The sequence below is a fragment of the Urocitellus parryii genome, chromosome 14 (assembly GCF_045843805.1).
Source record: "Urocitellus parryii isolate mUroPar1 chromosome 14, mUroPar1.hap1, whole genome shotgun sequence".
Lineage (NCBI taxonomy): Eukaryota > Metazoa > Chordata > Mammalia > Rodentia > Sciuridae > Urocitellus > Urocitellus parryii.
Window position 1 is genome coordinate 4,329,882 of NC_135544.1, and position 27,126 is coordinate 4,357,007.

General features: G+C 35.0%; 1 protein-coding gene across 2 annotated transcripts in view; it reads left to right on the plus strand.

Moving 5' to 3' along the window:
- Positions 1–27,126, plus strand: part of Nrg1 (neuregulin 1) — a 987,318-nt gene that overhangs the window by 781,861 nt on the left and 178,331 nt on the right. The window lies entirely within an intron of this gene.

Below are 27,126 nucleotides of genomic sequence, written 5' to 3' on the forward strand. Positions count from 1 at the left end.
AGAATGTGTAATCTTCTCTTTGGGGGTTAGTATAAATTACAGCAATTGAAAAACCATGTGCATTAATATGTCCTGTTATCTTTTTATCAAGAGTAACAGTATATTGCCTGTTAAGTTCATAGAATTCTGTGCAGGTATTTGCAAATATAAACAAAACAGTGAATATGCTAAAGCCACATTTCTCCCTATTTTCTTTCCTTCCCCCTTTACTATAATGGTTATATGTACTTTTAGGGTTCTAAGAATGTTATGTTCTCTCACTAAATCAGTGTCCTGAAGCCTTCTCAAAGTTACAAGTTAAATTTGACTTTAAAAGAATTGCTAATTTGGTGTCCTGTGTCATGATAGAAGAAAATAAACCAATGTCAATATTTTAGGTGAGTCATTTTTATTTGCTCAAAGAGGCAAATAAGTGGACTTCTGATAGTTTAGTTAACCCCATAGCTCTTCACTTGGCAAATAGAGGAAGCAGAAAACCAAAGCTAATCATATTTGATTAGCTGAACAATGGATTCATTTCAACTAGAGGAAAAAATGTATCTGTTAAAGTACATAAAATAAAATTTCTCCAAAAGAACAAGCAGATATTTGGGGTTTATCCTAATTCTTTTGATGTCATGAGAGTATGAATTTGCATAAGTTTTAGTAGATTAAAAAAAAAAAAAAGCAAACTACCATAGTACCAATAGATGTCAGTGTTTGTTGCTTTAGAAAAAGTGAGGTGTTATGGAAAAAAAGAAACAGCTTAATTTAGTCTCAGTTTTAATAAGCATGAAGATAGCTACTTTGAATTTTGCTCATTAATAATATCCTATATAACCATCTGCACAGAATTAGATTTTTGTTAATGAAAATTTCCGCATCCCTCTCCTCAAAATATTGAAAAAAGCCTCTGCAGTAAATTCCCACAAGAATTCAGAGTGTAGCATGTGAAAATATACCAATCAGTGCTTTTTTAACAATAAAATTAAGTAACAAAGTTATGGAGAATATTGTTTCATATTGGACCTCTTTCCCAGTTTTTTTAAAATATGTTATTTGTAGATGAACACACTTATTTTATTTATTTATTTTTATGTGGTGCTGAGGATCCAACCCAGGGCCTCACCTGGGCAAGGCAAGCGCTCTAGTATTGAGCTACAACTTCAGTCCCTCTTTTCAATTTGTAAACTAAATGACTTATGCATAATTCTTATGTATCCTGGATTATGATTGGTGAATGTGTTTTTTTTTTTTTTGTCCATCTCAAGTGAGATCTGTGCAGTTCTTGGGCCTCTGGACAGGTCAGACAGAGGTGGTCAGAATTCTCTTCAGTTCTTTCTTTTACCAGTGTCACCTGTCTGTGGCCTCCAGAGGGTGCTGCAAGAGCATCACACTGCTATTCCCCAAAGGTTGACTTTTTTTTTTTTTTTTTTTAAAGTTCCTGCAATATTCTGGGCAATCTCCTGGAAGGAACAGGGTCACGAGTCCCTCAGTGTTAGCTGCTTCAAATGGAATTTGTTTTCCAGCGAAACCAAATATCCTGAATTCATTAAGAATTCTGAATCAGAATATTCTGAAACATCATTCTGATGGTGATGATGCAGCCATCAAGGGAACTTGCAGGGGAACATCTGTCAGACTGATCTTCTCTGGCACCTTTTCCCCAGGGAGCCAAGGAACTCTAAGAATCTTCCAAGCATTTCTTGTCCAATAAATTCAAGTGATACCCAGAAAAAGATTTAGGAATATTTGAAAATTTTACTCTGGCATTGTAAAATTATATGTGAAAGCATCAAAATTGAACACATGGGGTTTACCAATAGATTTGTTTTCATTTTGCTTATCCCTCTGTTTCCTTGACCCAGGCTTCAGTATTTAAGAGCCCTACTTTGATTTACACACAGGTTTGAGTAATTCAATCTTTTAGATCATGGAGTAACTAATTCTTTGTATAATACTGTCACACAACCCTGTTATTTGTGGTTTACTTGCTCATGGTTTATTCTACCCTATGCTTCTCATTTTTGTTGTGAGTTACTCCTATGATATTACTTCCTCTCCCTTTTAAAAGTCTGATATTGTTCACATTTTTTTTTCTCCAAGAATGGCATCACTGATAAAGATAGCTTTTGCTCTGCCATCGTATCCCAAACCTCTGACAACTTCAATCAACAGGCAATTGCCTCCCCTGAAAAGCTGTTAAGTTTTAGTTTCAATGATATGGGAGTCAGGGCCCGTTTCATTAGATTGAACCATAGGAAACTGTCAGTTTTATAGGTCATACATGAATCAATATTGTCAGGGTTACAGAGTTTAATCTAATATTAGGTCTTTAGTAATTTGACTATGTTTTTACATGTTATTTTAAATAACATAATAATGACAACTTTGAAGAAATCTTTTTTTAAGTTTTAGTAATTAAAGGGGATTAAAGTAATTTATAAAATAAATCTGGGATAGGAAATAATTAAAGCAATGGCAGTTTCTCCAATCAACAGTTAAGCTCATATGATATCCACTTAAAATGGATTCAGTGTAAAGTTAATATACTAAATGCTAAGGCAATTAGCATTTTTCCTTACAGGAAAAGGTAGTAAATTTCTACCACAAAATTTAACATTGATGATTGGTGAGTAATTCTAGACTTATTTTATGGAATGATATGAAAACAAGAAAGCTCTTTACTCACTTTCACATTTCCACATCAATTCGTTTTTTCTAGTAGTTTTAATAAGCAAGAATTCTATTTCAAGTGAAATTGCATCTCATTATTAGATGATTTATATTATAAAGTTTGGATTTCAATAAAGCAAATTTTTAAAAGTGTATATGCTTGTAATGCATTTCATTATTATATATAATCTCACAATTTTAGATACTTAAATTACATTTTTAAAGGATGTCATAGTCTCTTTAGCTATTCCATAGTGACTCTAAAGTCTACAAGGAAATGTCTAAATTCCAATCTGGAGTGATTTCTTTTTTCAGAAAATATTTTTTATAAATATGGTAAAATGTTTTGAAAATATATTTGTATATATATATATATATATATATATATATATATATATATATATATTATATTGAAGGACTCCAAATTTGAAAGTTGAAATTCCCAACCATTTTACAATTTTTCCTCAGAAATATTCAATTTGATATAAGGCAAAATTTGAATATTGATTATTTTTAGAATTTCTAAATTTAGAATTTCTCTTTAAAAAAGCCTCAAACATTATAACTTTTTTTTTCTTAGCTGTTTTATATGTGATTTAGGATTTTCATTTGAGTATAATAATAGGAAATAACACTTGATATGTGAACGGATTAGAAAGGCATCCAAGAATCAAAGAATAAGAAAAAAATGAAGGAGGTAGGTAACAGATATTTAAAAGAAATCTAATACTCCTAGTGAGGCAGCAGTTTTTATAAAGATAGCATATGTTGCTATTTAATGTTTAAAAATATGTCTGCCATGAATTAAGTATTCTTTCTATTCTTAATTTTATCGGAATTTAGGAAATTTCTTGGTGGTCTCCCAATGTCTCTTCTTTCCCTTTCACGTTATTCCTTGGAAGCTTTGACACTGTAGGATGATAAGGGAAACAGAGGAGGATTAATAACTTGCTCTAACAGTAGTTGACATAATAAAGGCTGCAGGATAAGAAGAGTCATTTTAGATATCACATATTATAATTTAGTGCCTACCAGGTGAACATTTGTGTTATGTTTCACATGATTCCATATATGCTTTTTTCCTGTGGAACTTCCCTTTGTTCTCTCTTCTCTCCCCAGCCTTCAACTTGGAAGACTTACTTTCTAGTTATGAATTTATACTATGTCCAGGGTTATGAGTATTTAAATAAAAGAATTGTTTTGTATTTGTTCATTTTTTTATATTCATGTAATATATGAGTTTAGCATGAAGACTGGTTTGGAAAGGGTTTACTTTTTCTGGAAACTCTGTCCAGGTTTGACATAGATTAAAACATACACTTTGTGTAGTCAGCAGTTCATATAAAATCCAGACAGGACATTTTAACTCATCCTCTTAAAGATCCTGTTACAGTTTGATTGGTATTTTTGCTAATTAAGATATTTTTATTATCTATAAACTTACTAGATGGAAGGAAGTACAGAGTACGACTCACATTTTAAATCCAAATTTGCATATTCCACATCTACATATTCTTTCTGGGATGGGATGGAAAAAATGTCCCTCTAAAATATATATTCTTCGGTTTAGGTTTACAGGTGGTGGTCCTGTCTTGAAACCAGTGGTTCAAATATCTCCAAATCAGCAGTATTCTGACTCTTGGAGCACTCTAGAATTGATCAGTATTTTGCCTTCTCCCCAAATGATCTGGCCTATTCACTTTAAAAATAAAACTCTAGGAGTGATGGTGTGTACCTGTAATCCCAGTATCCGGGAGGCTGAGGCAGGAGGATCCCAAGTTCAAGACCAGCCTGGGTAACTTAGTTATATTCCATCTCAAAATAAAAAATAAAAAGAGCTGGGGATGTAGCTCATTGGTAGAGCACCCTGCATTCAATCCCTAGTACCACAAAATAAATATATGTATAAACATAACATAGGTACATACATAAAACTAGAACTCTCTTATCACAATGTGGCCACCAAAATAGGAAGGAAAAAAAAAATCGTGCTCTTTCCTAAATAGCAGTCCAAATGAGAATTCTTCTTTCCATGTAGGGCAGCCCAGAACATATCATCATGAGAATGTGACTTTAATTCCCATCAAGTGGATGTCCCTGTGATACTGGAATGCTGGTCAGGCCTACTAACTAAGTCCATGATAGGGCAGGAAGTCCTAGTTTTAGTCCTGGACATGGAGGTATTCTTGGAAGTTAGAACACAACAGTGGTTAAGAGACAAGGCTGTGTATTCTCATGGGGTTTGGGAGAAACCCAGGATACACCCCTTACCACTACTGTAATTCTGTCAGCATAAAACTCTTATAAGCTTCAGTTTCTACATTTATACATTGTAGACAATAATTTTATGTGATTCTTGAGGCGGTTCTGAGGGCTAATATTTAGCGTTATTCCTGGTATACAGTAGAGACTAAAACATCATTTTCATTTAAAATATCAGTTGTTTGAAGAAAATCTGAGCATTTTTTTCATTATTTGTTCATTTAGTGATGTTTTTATCTGTATGGCTACATCAATGTGTTTCCAATATTAAGCCCTCAAAATGTAACTTTATAAATATTGTACATAGGGTCTTATACATGAAAGTTCTTTGTAAATAAATATCATGTGGATAATACATATGAAATACATATTTGCATTGATCCGAGAAATTTTAAACATTGTCGAGAGCGGGATACCAAATATAGAACACATTCATAAAAATCAGAGTTGGACATTCTTAGCCTGAGATTTAGCATGATCTTTGGCCTAGAGGTAAACTCAGTTTTACAGCAGAAGAACATTTGTGGTGCATGGTGTTTTACTCATTATTACAATAGTATGTTAAATGCACTTGTATTTTAAATACACTCATGAATGCACACATACACAGAACACACACACACACACACACACACACACACACACACACACACCTCCAGTCTCTTAAAATATATGCCCATTAGTTCTTTAGATGCAATGTTCCCATTCCTAATTTCCCATATTTGGAAGTCAAAAATAACTTATTGGGTAACTTTGTATTGCACAACAGTACCTGATAGAATACTTGCATACAGATATTTATAGAATAAATGCATGAGAATCATTTTTCTACATATGCCTGTTGACTTCTATTTTCCCAGCCAGAAGCAAAGATGAATGTAGTTTGTGAATTAATTTGATTGGGGCCTATTGTATTATGTGGTATAAAAAGTTAACTGTCTGAAATTGTTTTTCATTTGTATAGTAAGAAGACATTATTTTTGTGCATATGTATTTTGTGCATATGTATATTCTTTTAATATTCATTGTATTCTCTGCCAACAGAGTAAAATAGAAGCAAGCATTGGTTTTAAGTACAGCATTTGATTGTTGAAAATTATAGTATTCCCTTCACATTTTTTACTTGAAATTGTTTTTAAATAAATAAAAAAGGGAAAGGGCTGCCTCAAAGCCCATGAGATGGTAGATTTTTATAAACAGTTATAATTGCAGTAATACTGAAAATTATTGTCATCTATTTCTGGGAATAATATTGAAGGTCAGTATATTGTCCCCAGAAGGATAAGATCAAATACAGAAAATAGATTGTGATTATAATTTGTTTTAGTGAGGTCACCTTGCTATATACTTGGAATCTTCCCTAGGGGTATTGCTCATGCATTATCCATTTTGGGAAAGAGTTATACTTACAGGAATTATGGAAATGAGCTGGTGGGTTTGTCAAGAGAAAACCAATTATTTGAATACTGAGTTGAATGGAAAATGAAATACATGATTTTCCATATATTAAATTCAACAGAAATGGGAGACTTATGTCTTGAGGGTTTTTCCTTTTTCTTTCTTTTTTTTTTTTTGATAACATGTTGATTATATTGTGTTTTCCAATTGCCTTGAAACTGACAGGAAGGAAACATATCTCTAGAAATAGTTATACTCTAGTTTGATATTTTGAAAGAAACGGTAGATTTTTAAATTTTTAACTGTTGTTTACATTATTTACAGACCATCAAAAAAGGAATGAGAGTAAAGCCCAGTGGTAGAGTACTTACATAGCATGTTTGAGGCCCTGGGTTAAAAAAAAAAAAAAAGTTCACCCTAATTTCTAGTTTTTCTGTTTGTTGTTGTTGTTGTTGTTGTTGGTACTGGGGATTGAACCCAGGGGCGCTTAATTACTGAGCCATATCCCCAGCCCTTTTTAAAAATATTTTATTTAGAGACAGGGTCTCACTAAGGGCCTTGCTAAGTGCTGAGGCTCACTTTGAACTCGAAATCCTCCTGCCTCAGCCTCCAGAGCTATTGGAATTACAGGTGTGCGCCACTGCTTCTGGCTGCTATTCACCTCCAATTTGGTTTTATAATTCTCACATGAACTCATAGAAAGAAATAATCCTTTGAAAGATTCCCAGTGTTTTGCTAGTAGTCTAGTTCACTATAATGAACATACACACACACATGCACACACAGACACATTACACCCTTTTCCATCCTTATTAGAATCTAGTCTTTGATTGTGCATATAGCAGTCTTTGCTGGAAACTCCTTCATAAATTAAGCAAAGAATGGTCATCCTTAGAATTGTCATGTGGCAGGGGGTAGAAAACCCCATGGAAATAGTGTTTCTGGTCCCTCTAGGAAATGAGAAATGAGTCCATGTTGATATACATATCCAGGTTATGAGTACAGCATTTGCACAGGGCCTGAATAGGTGGTTATATCCTTTTTTTTTTTTTGGCTACTGGCTCTCTTTTTGATTAGTTTCAAAAAGTATTAAGAAGGCTGGAGTATAGCTCAAGTGGTGGAGTGCTTGCCTGACATGTGCAATTCCCTGGAGTCACTCTCCAGCACTGAAAAAAAATGGTATTAATGAATAATATACTTAAAAGGGCTAGAGCCACAGATTAGACTTACTTTCTATAGAATTATTTGTCTGATTACTAGGCTATTGAAGTAGTATTTCCTCAGCTGGTAGAGATGCTGAGCTGTTAAACAGGACATATGTGTATATGAATAAGTTGGCAACATTTCTACATTTTACTGACTTTTTTTTAACAAGACAGAAAATATGTTTTGAATCTTTATTTATGTCCTATTTTTGTTTTTGTTTGCTGTTAAGAGGTGACAGTGAACTCAATTGTATTTTGAGCATTTAATTTTATCATTAATATTTTTAATTTTTAGAAATAAACCACTGTATCCACCTAGAAGAACTTTAAATTGAGTAAATACATATGTATATTTTAGCAGTTTATATTTCACTGTAATCTTTACAAAACCTTATGCTATATGTTACTACCAGGGGCCAGCAAAGTACGGGGACCCTAGTTTTTGTTCTTAAGAATTGATTCAGTGACTGAATGAATATGGAAGTTTCACTAATTTGCTTAAGTAGAAGTTTCTGGGTAGCTATTTAGTTATTTTGTACTGTCAGTTAATAAGAAAGCATGAGTGCAAATCACCAATACCAGGGATGTATGGATTTGCTCCTAAATTGACCATTCATTATTTTTGTAGTTTAAATTTGCAGAATTTATTTTAAATCTCAGTAAATATTAATTGGTGCTTAATTATTCAGACGGATGAATTGAAAATAGAAGTTTTTCAGTGCCCAATTCTTGCTAATCCTAAATTGTTTCTGTTACATTTTCTGTTGTATATATAGAAGTAGTTAAAATTAATTAAACTGATGCAATTTAAAAAAATAATATTCATAGATTACTTTGCCTTTGCCTGTACCTAATGTTTGCTATACTAAGCGCTTGTTAAATACATAAATAAATGGACAAATAAATAAATAATTGTTCCTGGTAAGTAATGAGAAAATATTAATATGAAACTGCCTAAATATCAAGGTTTACATTAGTCTTGAGAAAAATCATTAAAGTGTTAGAACTGACAAGTTCATCTGCTTGAACTACATCTTTTTGGAAGAAGATAATCTTAGGTTCTAACTGCATGAATCCCAGCACTAGAACCCAGTCCTCCAGATTTCTGGGTAGGGATTTTAATTATCGTGAAGATGCACTTTCCAATCTAATGTCAGAACCATATATGAGTTTAGCTTTCTTTGCTAATGGTTTCTCTTGTTAAGAGAAGTATATTTCTCTACCATCAAAGACTAGCTTGGGAGATGTGTTGATGCAATTTTATTTCAAGGGTTGCTATAAATTAAAATCAGCCAAACCTTTATATATTTTTGTTCCTTATTACTGTGTTTTATACCTGAGTAGGTCCAACAAATTTTGATTGACGAGATGACCAGTAAAGTCATAACAGAAGAGGAGGGTAACAGAGGTGTGTGTGTGTGTGTGTGTGTGTGTGTGTGTGTGTGTGAATTAACATTTGGTATAGGTGTAAGCTGGCTCAGTGCTCCGAAACTTTTGTTAGCACTGACCCCTTAGACAGGAGGCCTGAGAACAAAAAAAGATCTTTGTGGGCTCTCTGGATACTCTCTGTGAAATGGAAGTGCATGGAAAAGGCTCATGAGGACTTATGCCTTGACAGCTGCTCTGAGACACCGAGTTGCCTCTTCCATCTGAAAGCCAATGACCAACCACTAATTACGGTGACATTTTATCACTAGCAACCTGAACCATGTCTGATCCAGGAACCCAGAGGTTGAAGGTCAAGGGTCTTCTAGGCCATGATTAAATCTGTGAGGTGGTAGTTCAGTTTGCATTGGGGATTTGTTTATATTTATTTAATTTTTTTGAAAGAGAAGGATGGAGGACTGTTGGAATGAGAGAAAGTTATTTTTCCAACTCTCCTAGGATGCTAATTTAGTCCAGATCTTTATTTGTGGGATTTGGCTAGTGCCTTAAAAGAAAAAACCTCAGTATATTATGATTTTTGTCTGGGCTTCACAGAATTTTCCTGAGGTATGGTGGGAACCATCTTCAGACCAGAGCTTCACAAATGACACGCCATAGGTCTTATGGAGGAACTTTGCCTTGAGGAGAATGAGACCCTTTGAGGGTGGTAGAAACTCAGGAAGTTTGCTGATTCATTTACCTGGCCCCATTAATGAGGGAATTAAACCGTGGCTAGAAAGGGATTGAAGAGTCTACTGAGAACTCATCCAAGGAGTTAGGAATTCAGACAATTGCTGATTCCCAGCCAGTCATGGGTTACAAGGCTCTTCCAGGTCATAACCAGGAAGTACTCCCCAGCTCAGGGTGAGAGGGGTGGAGGGTGACAACTTCAGTGTGTGTGTGTGTGTGTGTGTGTGTGCGTGTGTACATGCATGTTTGATCCTAGAAGCAGTGTTTGTGTGTGTGTATGTATGTGTGTATGTGTGTGTGTATGTATGTTTGATCCTGGATGTAGTGTGGTGTATGTCTGAGGGTATGTGTGTGTGATCTATATATATGTGTGTTGGGTTTGGATACACTATGTTGTGTGTGTGTGTGTGTGTGTGTGTGTGTGTGTGTGTATGTGTGAGTTTGAATCTCTAAGAACTTACAGTAAGTAGTCATCACCTGGGAGGAAGAGGGAGCAAGAGTCTTTGGGAAGGACCACCATGTGTTGGTATGGAAAGGAAACTGTTCTGAGCAGCAATCAAAAGATTAAAGGACTAAATTTGTGCAATTTTCCACATTCATTTGGGCTTTATTTCCTTGTTTCATGCTTAACAAGGTTGATTTAGATAAGAAGTCAAAATTTTAGATGAAAATAAAAACTATGATTCAGAGTCTGATTTTATTAGGCCAGTGGTCTCCGATTTCATGTAGCATGTTCCTGGTGTGTTGTCACCTGGAGCCTGGTGTGTTTTCACAAAGTCTAAGGCATAGGAAAAATAGTAGTCATATAAAGTATAGGAAAAAAACAAACTGGTTTTGTGTAGGAAAGAGTTTATCTCCTATAGAACAATTTTTGGTGGGTGAAATAGTAATGTGGTTAATATATCTAGAATTTCTTTTAGGTATATGAATTATTTAGGACAATATAGTGCATAGTAATAAATATATTGATAAATCACCAGTGCAGAAGCCTTTTTAATGAAGTTCTCAATAGAAACTAGGCATTGACTATGAATTGCGATCTCTCAGATGCCTTTAACTTAGTTGTTCCTTACAATGTGTGATTGGTAAGAGTTATGGGATTTAACCTCTATTAAGCCAGTGTAAAGCAGTAAAACATGCAAACTAGACAGAGACTTTGATAAATTCCTAATATATTTGCTTTGACAATTATATGATGATGTGATGATATCACATTATATAATTTCTTCCTCAGTGGTACATGGTTTTTAGATTTTGTTTTGGTTCTTCATCCTTAACTTTCTATGTACTCCATTTTATATTTGGATATAGGCTCTGTATGTTTTCCAGAGGTGCAGGGAAACACACTACTAAACTCATCTTTTCCAGAGGTGCTGGGAAACGTACGACTAAATTCATCAAGTAGATTTTTAGTCCTCTTGTTCATCTTAGTGGAAGGATCATAATGTTAAGATGATTTATGATCCCATATTTTTTTTCTCTCTAGTAACTCTGAATTGTCATCAAGCTGTTCATTGAAAGGAACCTTTTAAACTTTCCATTACAAAATTCCTAAATGTATCTGTTCTCTTGATAAAGCAAGACTTTTATTAGACAAGCAGGAGACTGCTTTTTAAGTGAAGTGGATTAAACCACAGTGATTGTCACATGGATATGTATGTGAAATCCTTTTAGTTGCCTTTTTAACATCAGAGTCACTGAGTCCCAACACAGATATGTAAAATGCTCTCTGGCATTATCATAATTGTAATTAAGGATTTATTGTTAGGATGCAAAGTACAAATGAAAGATCTAAGGAGAAATACATGAAAGAAAAATTTGATTTCTTACAGCCAAATCTGGAAAAAAAAAGTTATTAAGCAAGTATCAGGTACTCTATCAGTGGCCCAGAGATATATTTAAGTGTATCATCTCAAGGTCCATTTATTACCCGGGAAGAATCAATTTTACTTTTTCTTCTCTTTCTCTGTGGCCCAGCTCCAGGAAGGTATTTTAATTGATTGGTGGGAAGACTTTAACACAGATGAAACTTATAAGCCAAGCACCATTATTTCTAGTACAGAGTCTTTACCACATTATTGGGTAATAAAGCTAAAAGCTGCCGAATGTTTCAGAATTATTTTCAGAAATTTATATCCTCTTTATTGCCATTACCTTGAGAAAGGGTTCAGAGAAAGAACTTAGTCAGCATGCAATTATGGCATTAGGTAAAACATAGCGTTTGGTCTAAAACCAAGATGTGGCTAGTCCTGAATGTGCTTTCATCTATCAGATGCTGTTGAGAAGTTAGATGTCAGTCTAACCGCCACTCCTTTGAAGATGATCCGCCTTTCTTCTCTGGATGTTTCAAGGGTATGTCCTCTCTGTATCCACCCCCTTAGTCACTGTGCTGTGTTTAGGAGCAGATTCCTTTTTCCTGCTCAGGACTTTGGGCTTCTTGAACATGTGGATCGGCTTCATTTTGGAAAATTCTCATCCACCTACCTTCAAAGATTTCCTGCAACTCACTCTCTTCCCTCCTTCTGAAACTTTAATTAAAATTAAGTTTGATCTTCTTAACTGTAGTCCTCAGTTCTCTTATTTCCTCTCTCCAATTTCCCATATTTTTTCTAACTCTGCTACTACATTTTTTCTGATCTGTCTTCCACTTCACTCCTTGTCTCTTCTGTATTGCCAAGACCATCCATAAAGTTTTTCATTTTAATTACCATCCCCCCTGCATTCCTAGCAATTTTATTTGGTCCTTTTTCATGTCTTCTGTATTGCATTTTATGTTTTCCTAGTCCTCAAAGATACGTTCAAGTGTGTCCTTTCTTTCTTTCAACAGAGTAAGCATAATTGTTTCATAATTTGTGTGATGATTTCAGTCTGTGTTAATTCTCACTACTTACTGTGTTGGGTTGTGTCTGACTCTGGGATGGTCATCTTTTGTATAAAAAGGATGTGTGGCATTCCTCCAGGTGTAGCACAGTGCATTCTTGCCAAGAAGGTTTGTGTTTGTTAACTGCTGTGCACTTTGAACACTACCAAGTTGATGGTCAGAGGTTCTGTGGCCTACCAGCCTATCCTTGCTGGGATTGGCAAGAGCCTGTCTGTGGCCTCAGCTTTTCCATTCTGTTTTACTCAGGGTCAGTACAATGCCCCCTTTTTTTCCTCTGAGGTTAGAAGAGAATAGGTTGAGACTTGCTTGCTCTGTGGGTGTAGCTTCTTTTGGGTTCTTCACAGGTATAACCTTTTGGAGTTTCAGCCTAATGTGGAGACCTTCTACTGTTAGGTCTTAGTTCATGAGTTATGTCCCTTCCTCAGGATGGGCAAGTGCCCTTCAATAAAAAGTGGTTGCGATTGTCGATGTATTTTGCTTTTATTTTAAGATTCAAAAGATTTCCTCAGAATTTGTCCTGAGTGTTATCTTATTTTGTCAAATCTTTTACAGATGATGTTAATTATGTTACACTTAGCAATTTTAGCTTTTCTCCTAACCAGAAGGTTATTGTGAAAAACTTCCCCTCTGTTGGAAGAGGGAGTCATTAATTATCAAGAAGCTGAAAACTTTAGATCAATATTAATGTTTCCCAGAAAAGATCTGTTGACCAGAAGAGTACGCAAGTTAGGGATTTTCAGTAGATGGACATTTTGAGGAAGAATGGTTTGATTGGCCTTTCACGTCTACTAAGTAAACTTATATATGCAGCCTCAGCAAAAGCAAGGCATTAAGCAACTCAGTGAGACCCTATTAAGGAAAAAAAATGCAAAAAAAAAAAAAAAAAGGCTGGGGTTATGGCTCGGTGGTCGAGTGCCCCTGAATTCAATCTCCAGTACTCAAAAACCAAAACCCAAAAACTCTCTCTAGCCTTTGGGTTGTACTTGTCTATAATACCAATTACTTTGGAGGCTGAGTTCAAGGCCAGAATGGACAACTTAGTGAGACCCTGTCTCAAAATACAAAATACAAAGGACTTCAGGTGGAACTCAATGATAGAGCATCCCTGGGTTCAATCCCCAGTACAGGGGAAAAAACAAAAACAAACAACCCCCCCCCCAAAAAAAAAAAAAAAAAGACCTCTGTAGCCTGACTTGTTCAATCTTTAGTCTTCAAAAGAAAAATGATATGTTAAATGATTTGACAACTGGGTCAGGGAAAAGGTTCCAGCCTGGTAGTCCATCACCTGGTGTTACGGGATCTATACATGGGTGAGCCTGAAGCTCCTCATTCTGCCTTGCCTGCAACTTAAACACTCTGGATGTCCTGTGATTCTTTTTCAAATGAACTGTGTGACCGTTGCTGTAGCCCTGGTAAGTTGCTATTTCACCCAGCAGTGTCTGTATTAGGCCATCACCAATGAAAGTGCTCTTGGGATTTCTGGAGGTGTGTGGACTCCACATATTGCTAGTTTAGCAGAGGTGGTAAACAAAGGCATGCTTGCTTGGGAAGGTCAATTGCAGAAATTGTTGTTCTACTTGAATTGGCAATGGGTGCTTTCACTGCCGTTGGAGTTCTGGGCAGAGAAGTAGATGTGATGATTATGAAGGGAGGGGGAAGAACAGCTGCAGGACCCAGAGAAGTGACTGGACTCTGGTAATCATATTTGGCAGGTCAAGGGTGAAATTTAGCCTGATGGGATTTGGACCATACCCTGGGCTAACAAAGTAGTGTTTAAAATCAACTCCAGGTGTTTCCGTTAGTCTTAATTCCTCAGTATTATTAAAGCAAAAAATATTGTGTTTTAGGATATGAATGGGAGGGAATAGGTCACTAACTGCTCGAGAATCACTTTTTTGTAATAGAGCCTGTTCTCTCTTGACAATTGTTCCTGCATGTTGAAAACACACCCTAGATCTCCAAGTGCTTGTTTCAATGGTAAGTTTCCTCCAAGTGAGCTGTTATCACTTTCATCTTCAAGAGAATGCTAACTCACTGAGCCTCTTGGAGCTCTTTTTATGCTTTACACGATGGAATTTGGACTTTGTATTGGTGTATCCACAAGTTCCTAAATTGAATTATAGATGAAGAAATTTGAAATCATTATGTCTATTTTTATAATTTCAAGCATTGCCAAGTAATGGATGATAGGAATATGCTCTAGAAATACATCCAAGTACTAAATTATCAATGTTCGAACACAATGAAACAGTTCATAACAGATGTTTCTGCTGACTGGAGTGACCATGTGGAACCTTAGGGTTGGTAAAGATGTAGGGTCGTTGGTAGTACTATTTGAGTAGGTTTCTCATTATAGCTGTTGCTTGTTTTGTTTTAATCCAGTGTTGTAGAATTTTCCAGGTTTATTTGCTTTCTTTTTAAACTTTTTTAAACTTCCAGTGTCTGGCAAAGTTGGCTGAAGCTCATTATAAGTCTGAACTTGTGACATATGTAGGAGGAAGTCAGTTTTAAATAGTTCAGAAGCATTCTTTACCTAATAATAGAGGCTAAGTGATACCTTTCTTTGCCATATAATTGTTGCATTTGGGGGCTGAATGTCCTTCTCTCCTTCCATTGTAATAGACACTGAAAGAAACCTTTCTTAAGACAAAATATCACATATAAAACTGAATTATTGATGATTGTGGCTCCTTCAGGTAGTCAATGATAAGGTAATCATGGTACTATGAATGATGCTATGGAGTATTGGTAATGGACAGGACGGAAGGTGAATGATAAGAATGTGCATTGAGCTACGCATACCTGGAAAGTTCATCTGAACCAAACTTCTAAGTAGTGATTTCCTTATTCCTTCCTCCTTTTGAAAGAAAAGTACTTTATATGAGGTTCCCCGGGCAGTGGTGCATAGATGTACTCGTGAGCTGTGCTTGGTAGGTTCTGGAAAGTCTATGATGGGAAAGCTATTTTAAGGAGGATTGAAGTCAGGGGTGAACTTGTTACAGTCTGTATACTATGTTTTAGTAGACAATAAAGTGAATCAATAAAGACAGTGCTCCTAATTAAAAACACAATAATGTCATCTCCATTTAAAACTAGTAATCATGTGCGGGGCTCTGTTATTAATTTCTATTTACCATTCCTTACTCACTGGAAGTGGTTTAGTTCCCCCTGCAGTTTGAGATGCTCATAAAGTCATTTTACTTGGTTGTAAATAATGTGCATACAAGGGGATTTTCAATACCATCCCCTTTCCTAAGATCTGGCTTTGTATCCAGTGCCCTTATGATTTTATAGCCAGGAGAGTAGGTGTTGACTTTCAGGTCCTAGCTTTAGTATTTTAACTTGCAGCTTCTTCTTTCTTGGGTGCTGTCTCCTCTCATCTTCAGTGAAGCCTTCATAAACAAGTTTTAGATTCCTCTGCCTTCACTCCAGCCAGCAGAGACTAGTTTTTTTAAGGCCAGGGTTTATTTTCACTCTTATCTTTTCCTGAAGCTTTATTGTAAATACTTCCAGGTTTCTTGCCATTATTGTTTATTTATTTTCTATTTCTAAACTCTTGTGTCTCTCTTTTCCCAATTTTACCAATGGGTTGAATTGAATGACTTGCAATTCATGTAAAACAGAGCAAGAATTCTATAATAAGGTAATACAGTTAGTAAATAATTACATATATGCAATAATCATCTTAGATTACAGATATACATGGCCATAAAAAATATCAGATTCTGAGCTGGAATTCAGTTTCTAAATTTTCTGATTCCAAAACTTATGTAAGTTTTATAAGCAGTTTCATTACTTAGCTGCCTTTTCCTTTTATGTTCATTTTTATTTTCTATTTTTCCTCTATTCTTAAGTTGCCTGCATTTTAAAATTTGTGACTCTATGATTTATTATTCTAAGTATTTGATTCCCACCCACTTTTCTATTTCCTCTTTCAAAGAAATAGTTGCAACATGTTTTAGAAACACTTATTACATAAGTGGCACATTCCCCAAGTCTTTCATCTTTTTTCCTCAACTTCTTGATTTTTGATTTAAAAGTTAACTGACATTTTCCCTCTAATCCCCATCACAAAAGTCAACTCAATTTTATAAAGGACATAAATCATCTCAGAGCCATCCCAAGAACAAATTGCACCACATGTCATCAATACAGCCTAAGCAAAGTATAGGATAAAGTCTCTAAGATAAAATTCAAAGAGTGTCCTAATATTTTCCTTGTACAGATTTGATTCATTATGCCCAAACTTAATTTCCTCTGGAATAATAAGCCATTGTCACAGTTCTAATCCCCAAAATTGCTCCTGCTTAACTAGAATACATTATCCCAATTTATAATTATGTTTTATTCCAACCATCTTCATTATAGTTGCAAATCATTGCAAACCAGTAAGGGCATAGTGCTATAACTTCACATATTTAAACAGAATAGGAGATTTTATAAACTGCTCATCAAGTAACAAAAGCATTTTCATTTGTTGGGTAGATGTAGTTGTTCTGGTTGTGAATGGGTGAGACATTCCACGATTTAGTCTCTAATTTACATTTTGTAGCCCTCAGGACCTTTCTTTGATAAATATCCTTACCTAGGGGTTTTCTACCAGAGTTTAAGTGAACCAGTCTTCCTCTTTTTTTTCTAGGTAGGAAATCATCATCAAATAAAATCATGCACATGAAATAAATACACAAAATAAAATGCTAATTCAAATACTCATAACATACTTATTTTCTGCCTTTGAGGTTGATTTCCCCACCATTGTTTTCAGGCTTATATATCCCACCTCTGCTTACAATTTTATGTATGAACCAAGTAATGCCCACATTTATCATAAGCATATCATTTATTCCTCTGCTTATCCAGATGGGGATTTGTTCCTTTAAGATTGACATATAATATTTTGAATATTTCATTCTGTATACCCATTTCATTCTTCATCCTCAAAATGTAGATCCCATGTGGATTATTACCATTCTGTTGTGTCTTTATGAAACCAGCTGCTTCTAATTGCTAGATAACATTCTGTAGATCTTCCATGATGACTTATGGTGTTCTGTAACATGGATCTGAAACTATTTCTGTAAATGTCCAACTCTACATTTGCAGTGTAAAAACACTCAAAGGCAATTTATAAGCAAATTTGTATGGCTGTGTCTCAACAAAACTTTCTTTACAAAAACATGGTGGGCAGGATTTTGCTTGTGGATCACATTTACTCACCTCTGCTTTATAATAATCCCTTGATATTATTATTGTTCTTATATCTTCAGTAATATTTTCCCTCCCTCTCATATATATATATATATATATATATATATATATATATATATAGGATCCCTATACATGTCCAAAGCCAAGCACAGAATAAAGCTAAGCAGCAGATTATAAATCCTCTTCCCAATCCAGCTTCTGATCCTTCCCCAGGCTTCTCAATTGGCCTTTGACATGGTGTCCACTCTGTTGGGCATATGGACATCCATGATGGGCACTGCCATCTCTCATGATACACTGTTCTTTTCTGGTTACTTCCTCCTTTCTTAGGATGAGTGTTTTAGCCTTTATGGTTGGCCTACTTCTTCTTTCTCCTCTTTCCTACATTTGAAGTTGCTTTATAGTTAAGTGGTTACTGGTTTCTGGCTTGGCTTATTAATTAATACTATAAAAGTCCCCTTCCTTAAAGGGTTAGGGATAGAAATTAGGGGATGGTAATAAAATTAACTGAAATTTGTGATAGACTGGAGAAAGACTTGAGTATATGAGAAAGTCATAGTTTGGATTTTCTCAAAAAAATGATATCTGTGCCATTTTTGAGAAAAGCAACACTGACAAAGTTTGGATCTCAAAGGAGAAGTCTATGGTGGAGACACAAATATTCCCATAGTTCCCTAGGAAAGAAGTATGAAGTGATATGATCAATAGGGTAGTCTAGTCTTCTTGTAAAGATTGAAAGGCGGCAATCATTCAGTCATCCAATGGGTAGATCAGGAATGTCCTAAATGAGGAATAAGTCCCACAAATTCCTGGAATAAGCAGTTCTAAAACCTTTATAATTAGTAACTACTATTTATTAGATCTATTCACTCAAATTTGAAGACCACATACGTACTCATCTTATTCAGAAAGCATATGTATGAAGCTGTTTGGTTCTTTGTTTCACATAAGCTCTGGGTTCAATTCTCAGCACTTCGTATAAATAAATAAAATAAAGGTCCATCAACAAGTAAAAAATACTTTAAAAAGTAGGGGAAAAGCATTTTAATGTATTTTATTTGTTCTTTTTAGTTACACATGATAATAGAGTATATTTTGATATATTTATATGAACATGAAATATGTCTTATTCTAATTAAGGTACTAGTCTTGTAAATGTACCATACATGAAGGGAAAAAGCATTTTAAGTAACCTCTAATAATAGCTTTCCAAAATAAATGCGTTCTAATTAATATTTTTAAATCAAAATTTATTTTTAGAGTGACAAATACGGTTTTATGTATTTTTAGTTTATTGTATGATGTTTGAAACATGGTGGAATGGTTAAATCAAACTAACGAGCATCACTTCACATACTTATCATTTCTTGTGTGTGGTGAAAGTATTTGAAATCTGTTCTCTTAGCAATTTGTTAATAATATAGCATACTTTAAATTGGTTGTTTAAATATTATGAAATCACTCTTTGACCTTATCTGGAGAATAGTCTACCTTTCTTGACACGTAAAGATGAATGCAGGTGTACAACTCAGGAGAAACTTTTTGGAATATTTGATTCTCATTTTTTCCTTTCTTTCTCTCAACTCCTTATTTCAGATATGAGGGTCAAAATTGAAGCCTTATAGATGCCATCAATTATAGAAAGTCCTATTCTCTTTGATTAACCTAGGATAATAAATTTAAAGCACTTAAAGGAACCCATCATTATAGGAGAGATTTCATGGGGTTGGGCATTACCTCTTTGCTAGTACTGTTTAACTTTGGAGAGGACCACCCTCAGCACAGACAGTGTACTAATTCTGAAATGTTGTGCCTGCAGTACCTGGATCAGAATCATTTAGAATGCTTTTTGAAAGAACAAAGAAAAAAATGATTTTTCCCTCAGTGCTGGGATGGAACCCAGAGCCTTGCATATGCTAGGCAAGCACTGTACCACTGAGCCACACCCTGAGCCCTTACACTGGCTCCTGGAAGAGCAGATTCTTAGGCTACTGAATCTGAATCTTTTGATGGGGTCCATGAGTATTTCATTTTCATTTTGGTAAACTTGCCTAAGTGACCTATATGTGCAGCAAAAGGTTTGAGAATCTTTGGAGCTCAGAAAGTATCTGTATCTGCAGAACTATTAGCAGAGCCCTGTCTTCCTTTAGACATATCCACCCTAACTCCAGGTTTGCATTCTGTAGGGAGCAGAACACATTTTGCAGAATCACACACTAAATGTAACGGGGCTTCCGAAAAAAGTGGTGCTAGATGAAGAGAACTCAAAATTTATAGAGCTGTGCCTGGAGCCCCAACATGAATGATAATGATCCTAATAAAAACTATAGATACTCGTCTAGGTTTAATGCTATTTGTTTTCAATAATTTAATTATATCTTTGGACCCTTAAACCTTGAGGCTGGTGCTTTTTTTTCCCCACAGACCTTGATCCTTGAGAATATATTTCAGAGGAAATCAGAATTAACTAATTTATCCATCTTTTCTGCTTTTAAATAGGTACATTCCATTGTCAGAGCACTTCTTGCAAAAGTGAGGAAGTATCTTTGCGTCGTCTCCTACATCATTGGCTTTTCCAGATAGCTTGACATTACAGAGAATAAAGTGATTCTTAAAGTCAGTAAACCAGCCAGTACTTGCAGGAAGAAAGACATGTGTAGAACAGTCATCCTTTCCTCTGAGATCTCCGTGGATTACTGTGCCTTTAATCAGCAAAAGCTTGTCCCTTATTGCTTCACAGCATTAATTCACAGAAATCAGGCCCCTCCTTAGGACCCACTTTTTGCAGGAACACATGCATGCAGAACCTCTCTAACTATTTCATTTCCTCTTCCATTTTTTGTCACTGTCATGGTAGAATTCTTAGAGCTGGAGTCTCACAGGTCTTCTCTGATGATTAAATCAAAGTGGTTTACTGCATGGCTGCTAGAATTTTTTCAGAATGCTGACACTGCAGTTGTTCAGGAATGACCCCCAGGGGCTGTCTGTAAGCTGGTTCCATCTTAGGTTCCAAGGGTCTTATTTCTGTAGCCTTTAACTTACTCCAGGATGATTTCCCCCTTTACAGATGGGTTTTCTCACATTCTCTGTAACAGGTTTGCTGAGCACTTTTGGTCCTCTTCCATAATGTTCCCTTGTATTATGTAAGATATTTTAGGTAAACCAATGTTATATCAGAAATAACTTTCTTTAGAAATAGAGTTTAAACAGAAATTAGTGAGGGATTTCTTTAGCTATCAACTCAGGAGTGAATGTATTATTCATCGGTAAAGGATGCACTTGAAGATTTTGTTTAAATTTTTGTTTATTCAAATTTCTAAGTGATGAGATTTTTTCAAAAACTAAAAAACATGAATGCAACTTAAATTTTACAGTCACTAGAAAAGTGTTTATTTTGTTATATTAACTGTCGAATCTAAGCACATTCCTATTGATATGTAGGTTTGGTTTCTTGAAACTCACAACTTTGTAAAGTATTGGAAAATTTTGTGAAAGCCTTTTCCTTTCTTTTCTTTTTTTTTTTTTGGTGTATTTGTGCCATTGCTATGCTAGTATTCATTAATCATGTTTAAATATAAAAAATAAGGTTAGTGACTCTGCTCATAAACCCTTTCTAAAACACAATGTACAAAAAGAATGGATCTTCATGACTCACTTTGGAGTTTAACAGCACTAAGAGACAATCTGACCTTTTCATTTTATGAAAAAGAAACTGAGGCCAGGGAGAGAGAGAGAGAGAGAGTAGTTGTGTGGATCAGAAGTGGTTGGGGTCAGTGGGTTGAATTTCAATTCCTAAACTTATGATGTTTTTTCCCTTCTGTTCCTCTGAGTCCTCTTTGTGAGTTTCTTTGGTGGACCCTGGGTAGGAGGGTAAGAAGGAGAAGTGATGCTCAGCTAGTGATTCTCTCTGTGGTTCATCTCCTTTTATAGACTAGGGTCCTGTGTATCATCATGAGATGAATGTTTTGCTAATATTAGGAAGTCAATGCAGTTGATTTCTCCCTGGGAACTATATGAGTGTTATATGGCTCCTGTAACAATTTATTATAAACTTATAGGCTTAAAACAACACAGATTTATTATCTTTCTGTCCTGTACATTATAATGCCAAGAAGAATCTCACTGGGCTAAAATCAAGGTGGAGGCTTTAAGAGATAATCTGCTTCCTCAATTCTGGAGGCTGCCGGAGATCCCTGGCTAAGAAGCTCCCTTCTGACTTCAAATCCAGCACTGTGGTATCTCTGATGGCTTTTTGACTACACCACAGAGAGACTATCTGCCCTTAAAGAATCACTTGATTAGACTGATAACACCTGCATTATCTGGTATAATCTTCCCAGTTCAAGATCCTTAACCTTAATCATGTCTTTAAAGTCATGTTTGCAGGCCAGGTAGCATATTCATAGGTTCTGCAGATTAGTGATCTAGTCATCTTTGGGAGCCATTATTCTGCTTTCCACAGGAATGAATATTATGATATAATAAGAATAGCTACCAACACATGTTGAGTGCTTAGATGAGATACATATAGACTACTGAATGCTTTAATTGCAATATCTTATATAAGGTTCTATCACATTTTACATTCTGGGAAGCAGAGGCTTAGAAAATTTTCATAATTTGCCTAAAGTCAAACTATTACTATATGGCAGAGTAAACCTTGAATTTGGCTTTTAAACAATATATTTCACTGTTTATATTTGGCTCTAAAGTGATAAAATTATAGTAAAATGTAGTATTGAAATATAATTTATACAGAGAAGTCCTATCTAATAAATGATTGTATTTAATATAGAAAATAGATTATTATAAACTATCAAAATGGTATAGTAACAATTGAGCATTATCCAACTTTTTAATACTAGTTAGTTTTATATAGATTTAGTGATCAATTTTCAAAGTCAATTTAAATAGGAAAAAAAGTTGTGTTACATGATTAAGTGGAAAAACATAGCTACCTCAATACTTTTTAGTGTCCTCAGATTGTAAAAATGAAGGATTTATTTGATAAGTCATATTATAGTGTAACCAGTTAATGGGTTCTTCATCCATTCTTCCTTAACCAGGATATAAGCTCTAGGAGAATAAAGATCTTGTTTATCTCATTCATTTCTGTAAGTCTGTTAGTTACTATTACTTCTAATAGTAACCCTGTAATAGAAGCACAGTATTTTGTAGTGAATGAAAACTGAGAAATATCTAAGAGAATGAAGTCAGTTATATATATATATATATATATATATATATATATATATATATATATATATATATATATATGGATGAGCCTGTATGTGGATACTAGATGGAAGCCAAAAGAAGGTCTTAGAGGTCAATGTTGAATATTTTAATGTGTTTGGCTAAGAACAGACCATATAAGGAGTTAATATTATATGAGTGTGAGCGTAGTGATAACCCTGATAAATTCAATGTGTTTTTATATGAATCCAGTGTGTTATGGAGTTCTGGGGAAAATAATTTTAGATTTATAAAAAGGTTGCAAAGAGAGGACAGAGTTCCCATAGATCCTTCAGCCAGCTGCCTTAATGCTACATAACCCTATTATATTCATTGATCAAAAGTAAGAAATGAACATCGTTTTAATATTATTAGCTCTACTGTAGAACCTTATTTAGAGTTCATCATCTTGGGTACACCTTTTAGACTGAGAGATCTTGTCTGACAGTGCTTTGTAAACAGTAGGCTAGATAGTAGTAGTATAAGAAACGCCAGCTGGATGAGCCCAGGTGAGGTGACTGATGGCGAAATTGCATTCTCTGAAGGTGGTTTTAAATAAACTACATCCAGGCACAGTGGTGCACACCTGTAGTCTCAGTGACTCGGGAGACTGAGGCAGGAGGATCATAAGGTTAAAGCCAGCCTTAGCAACTCAGAGAGGCCCTAAGCCACTTAATGAGATGTCTCAAAAATAAAAAATGAAAAGCATTCCAGATGTGGCTCAGTGGTAGAACACCCCTGGGTTCAATCCTTGGTACCAAAATAAAAACACAAACAAACTATATGTGAGCTCTCCATATTTTAATTTCTACTAAAAGAAGTTAAAGAATGATTAGTTCCATTCATGAATTTAATTCCATATGGATCTGCTATTTAAAGGATAAAAGCTGCTGTTGATAGAGAAATTATCATGTGCTTGGCAGTATCCAAGAAGGTGATATAGCATCTGATTCTCTCACTCCATCCAGATATATTTTTTAAGGTGAACCCATTTTGCGGATCAGGAGGGTGAGGCTTCCCTAGAGTGAACAATTTGGTCAAGTGCCAGAGCTTTAGTTGAGAAAACTGGAATTGGATCCTGAACCTGCCTGACTGGCTCCAGCACCCATGTTTTTCTTCTCTATACTCTTTCCTGAGTCATTTTCCTCTATAGCCTCCCAGAATGGGCATTTTCCAAATTACACTTATTGTGCAAAATTTTATTTCCTTTTTATTCTAAAACTACTTGTTTCATGCTTCTGGGGTCTTCCATGAGTTAGAGTATTCTGTGACTTTGAGAGATGATTTGACTGTGAGAATTCATGACTTTAAAGACCCCCATTGCTTTCTATTCTGGTGTTCCTTTTATCACTCTTTATGATTCTATAATGTTTAGTCTATCCTTTATTCTGGCTGCCCTTCCCTCTGCATATTTTAGTGACCCTTCTTGATAGTTTCCAGCTGGTTTTTTTTTTGATTCCTGGTGAATGAACTTTTTTAGATATTAATTATATATGTTTGTACCATCTGGATTTATTATTATCTAATATTTTCTAACTTTTTGATGATTTAAGATCATGGCAGTTATATCAGCATAGGTAATTATAATTTTCTTAAAAACTTGCAAAATGCTTTCATTACCCTTTTTAATTATATTTTCACAACTGAATAGAAATAAGTAAGGCAGATACTATTTCCCCTCATTTTATGACCTAGATTATTGAAGTTAAGAGTAATTTTATGACTGCAGTGTTTCCTAGACTGAACAGGTACCTTAATGCAGGTCTTTTGAATCATTGTTGTGTGTGGTGGGAGTGGGGATAGAATCCAGGGCCTGATGCATGCTACACAATCACAAGCACTTGGCAACTGGCCACAACCTCTTCCCTCCACCCGCCACTCTTCCTTCTTACTATTGATGGAGACTCAGAAGCCTGAGGTAGAAGAGCAGGATGTTAGGTGTAGAGTTTAGCAATTTAAATTCATGGCTCTTAGCAAGAATCAAGTTTATGTTCTTTCTAAATAAAACCAAACTACAGATATTTTAGTGGAAGAGGGAAAGAAAGCTACATATTGATGAGGTGAATAAGCTTTATTTTGGCTTCTTTTGTGTAATATTTGTACTGAAAAACTTTATTGCAGTTGAGAACTCAGGTGGTTATTTCAGAATGTATGGGAAGCACACTTTCAAAAAGTGCTTTAATGGATTTATTTTTATGCAAAATAAGAGAAACCACAAATTCTCTTACTGTGATTCTTATTGTGTGTTATATGAAATCAAGCTACATTGCCTCTAATCATTGTTTGGCTTCTGAGTACTGCACAGGAAATTCAGCAGCCTTCTGGTTATATTCTGTTGGCCACAAAATTAGGTTGTTTTAAGATGATCAATAATATTGCACAAGTTTTCTCAATACAACTTTCTGTTTCGACTGACTCTGGTTATTTTCCACCTCTTCAAGTTAATGTCCCTGAGAATTCGAAGATAAGAACTTGCCTTGTAGGGCTTTTCCTGTGTCGTAGAAGTAAAATGATAAGGATTCAATTGTTAGGCTGTCCATGGACCTGCTTAATAAAAGTTAAGAGCTACCTAAGCTTTAAAGATCCTCAGAAAGTCAGACTTGGACCCTGCTTAAGAAGGAATACAACGTTGATTACTTAAACTGTAATAAACAAAACAGAGAGAGACTTGACTTTGATCTGGTAGTGCTCAGTGAGTACAGAAGGTTCATTTCAACCCTGGCATGTACACTTAATATGGTTTAATAAATTATTCAGTTCATTAAGCTTAATTCAGTTTAATAAATTATCTGTGGACAAAAAGGAAAAACCAGGTCATGATTACCAGGAAAGTGGTCCTGCCTCAATAACAAATAAATGTAAGAGGTTTGGAGAGGATACATTTATTTCACAATTTTAGCTCTGCTACATTTTTTTCTTGCTCACAGAAGGAATAAGATTTAAATGGCTATATGGAAAATAGATAATGGAAACTCTTATTCATAGTTCATTCAGGGCCTTTATTTATATGCATTGCTTGAAAGTTCTCATGTGGTTGTCATGGTTTAAAACTAATTATAACCCTGTACTAAATCCTCTTACCTGGGAATTTGTCCAGTTTAGAACATGTAAATAAATTCCTTTTTTTTTTCCCAATGAAAACAAGAGTGTTTTAGTGACACCAATTAATTAAATGTCATTCAATCTGAACAAAGGAAAATAGTTACACAGACAAAAATTAACACCTCAAAGTCATGCTAATGTGCTAAAATGGTTATAAAGACGAACATTAACACATCTAAGTCATGCTAATGTGTTAACAGATAAGGACATCAGGAAAGGAAAAAAAATCACAACACGAGAATAAATATATATTAAAGTTTTACTAAATCATTCTCAATTTTTCTATTTAATTGATATTTTGGAGGTGATATGGCAGGTCTGTATAAAAAATAGGGGGAAAAAACCTTTGCTTTTCAGTGATAAAAAGATGAAATTTATAAGCCTATACCCAATGAAGTTTGCTACACAACCATTATGTGAAAATGTGAAGGGTGCATTTTAACCCTGTGCAGTTGATCGCCTTAAGTGAAGCTTGCCTGAAATCCTCTTTAGGTGCATGAGTGAGATGTTTTCCTAATTGGGGGCAGCTGTGGTGACAGCATTAATTAGACAGGTCTGTGGAGCACTTACCTTCAAGCTGCTGGCACCTGGGCCGTTGATTTACCCAGCATTCATTGTCATGGTGCATTGCTTTTACACCTTGAAAGAATAACATTAATCTGTTAAGACACTTTTGTTGCTGTATCCTCACATGGGGGTTATCACATTTCAGTGAACACAAGAGTGAGACACAGCACAGTTGACCCTTGTGGCATTTGGCATATATGACAGATGACAACCACCTAGTTCAAAAGATTTTTTTTTTTTGGTATAATTTCAAGTACTCTGTCTTGTTTTATTTCCCCACAAGTCATCAAAATAGCTCAGTAAATGTAGTAATCTTGCATATCTGCTTTCTTTCCCAGTCTGTCTTTTGCACTTAGAATAAATGTAGAAGTAAACTGTTGTGTGGTGGGTGTCAGGATTTGTCAGCAAAATCTGGTCACTAGTGATAATCAAAAAGTTAAATCTTGCACACATTTCAACTACAAAACTATAAAGAATTGTGGAGAATTCAGTTTACTG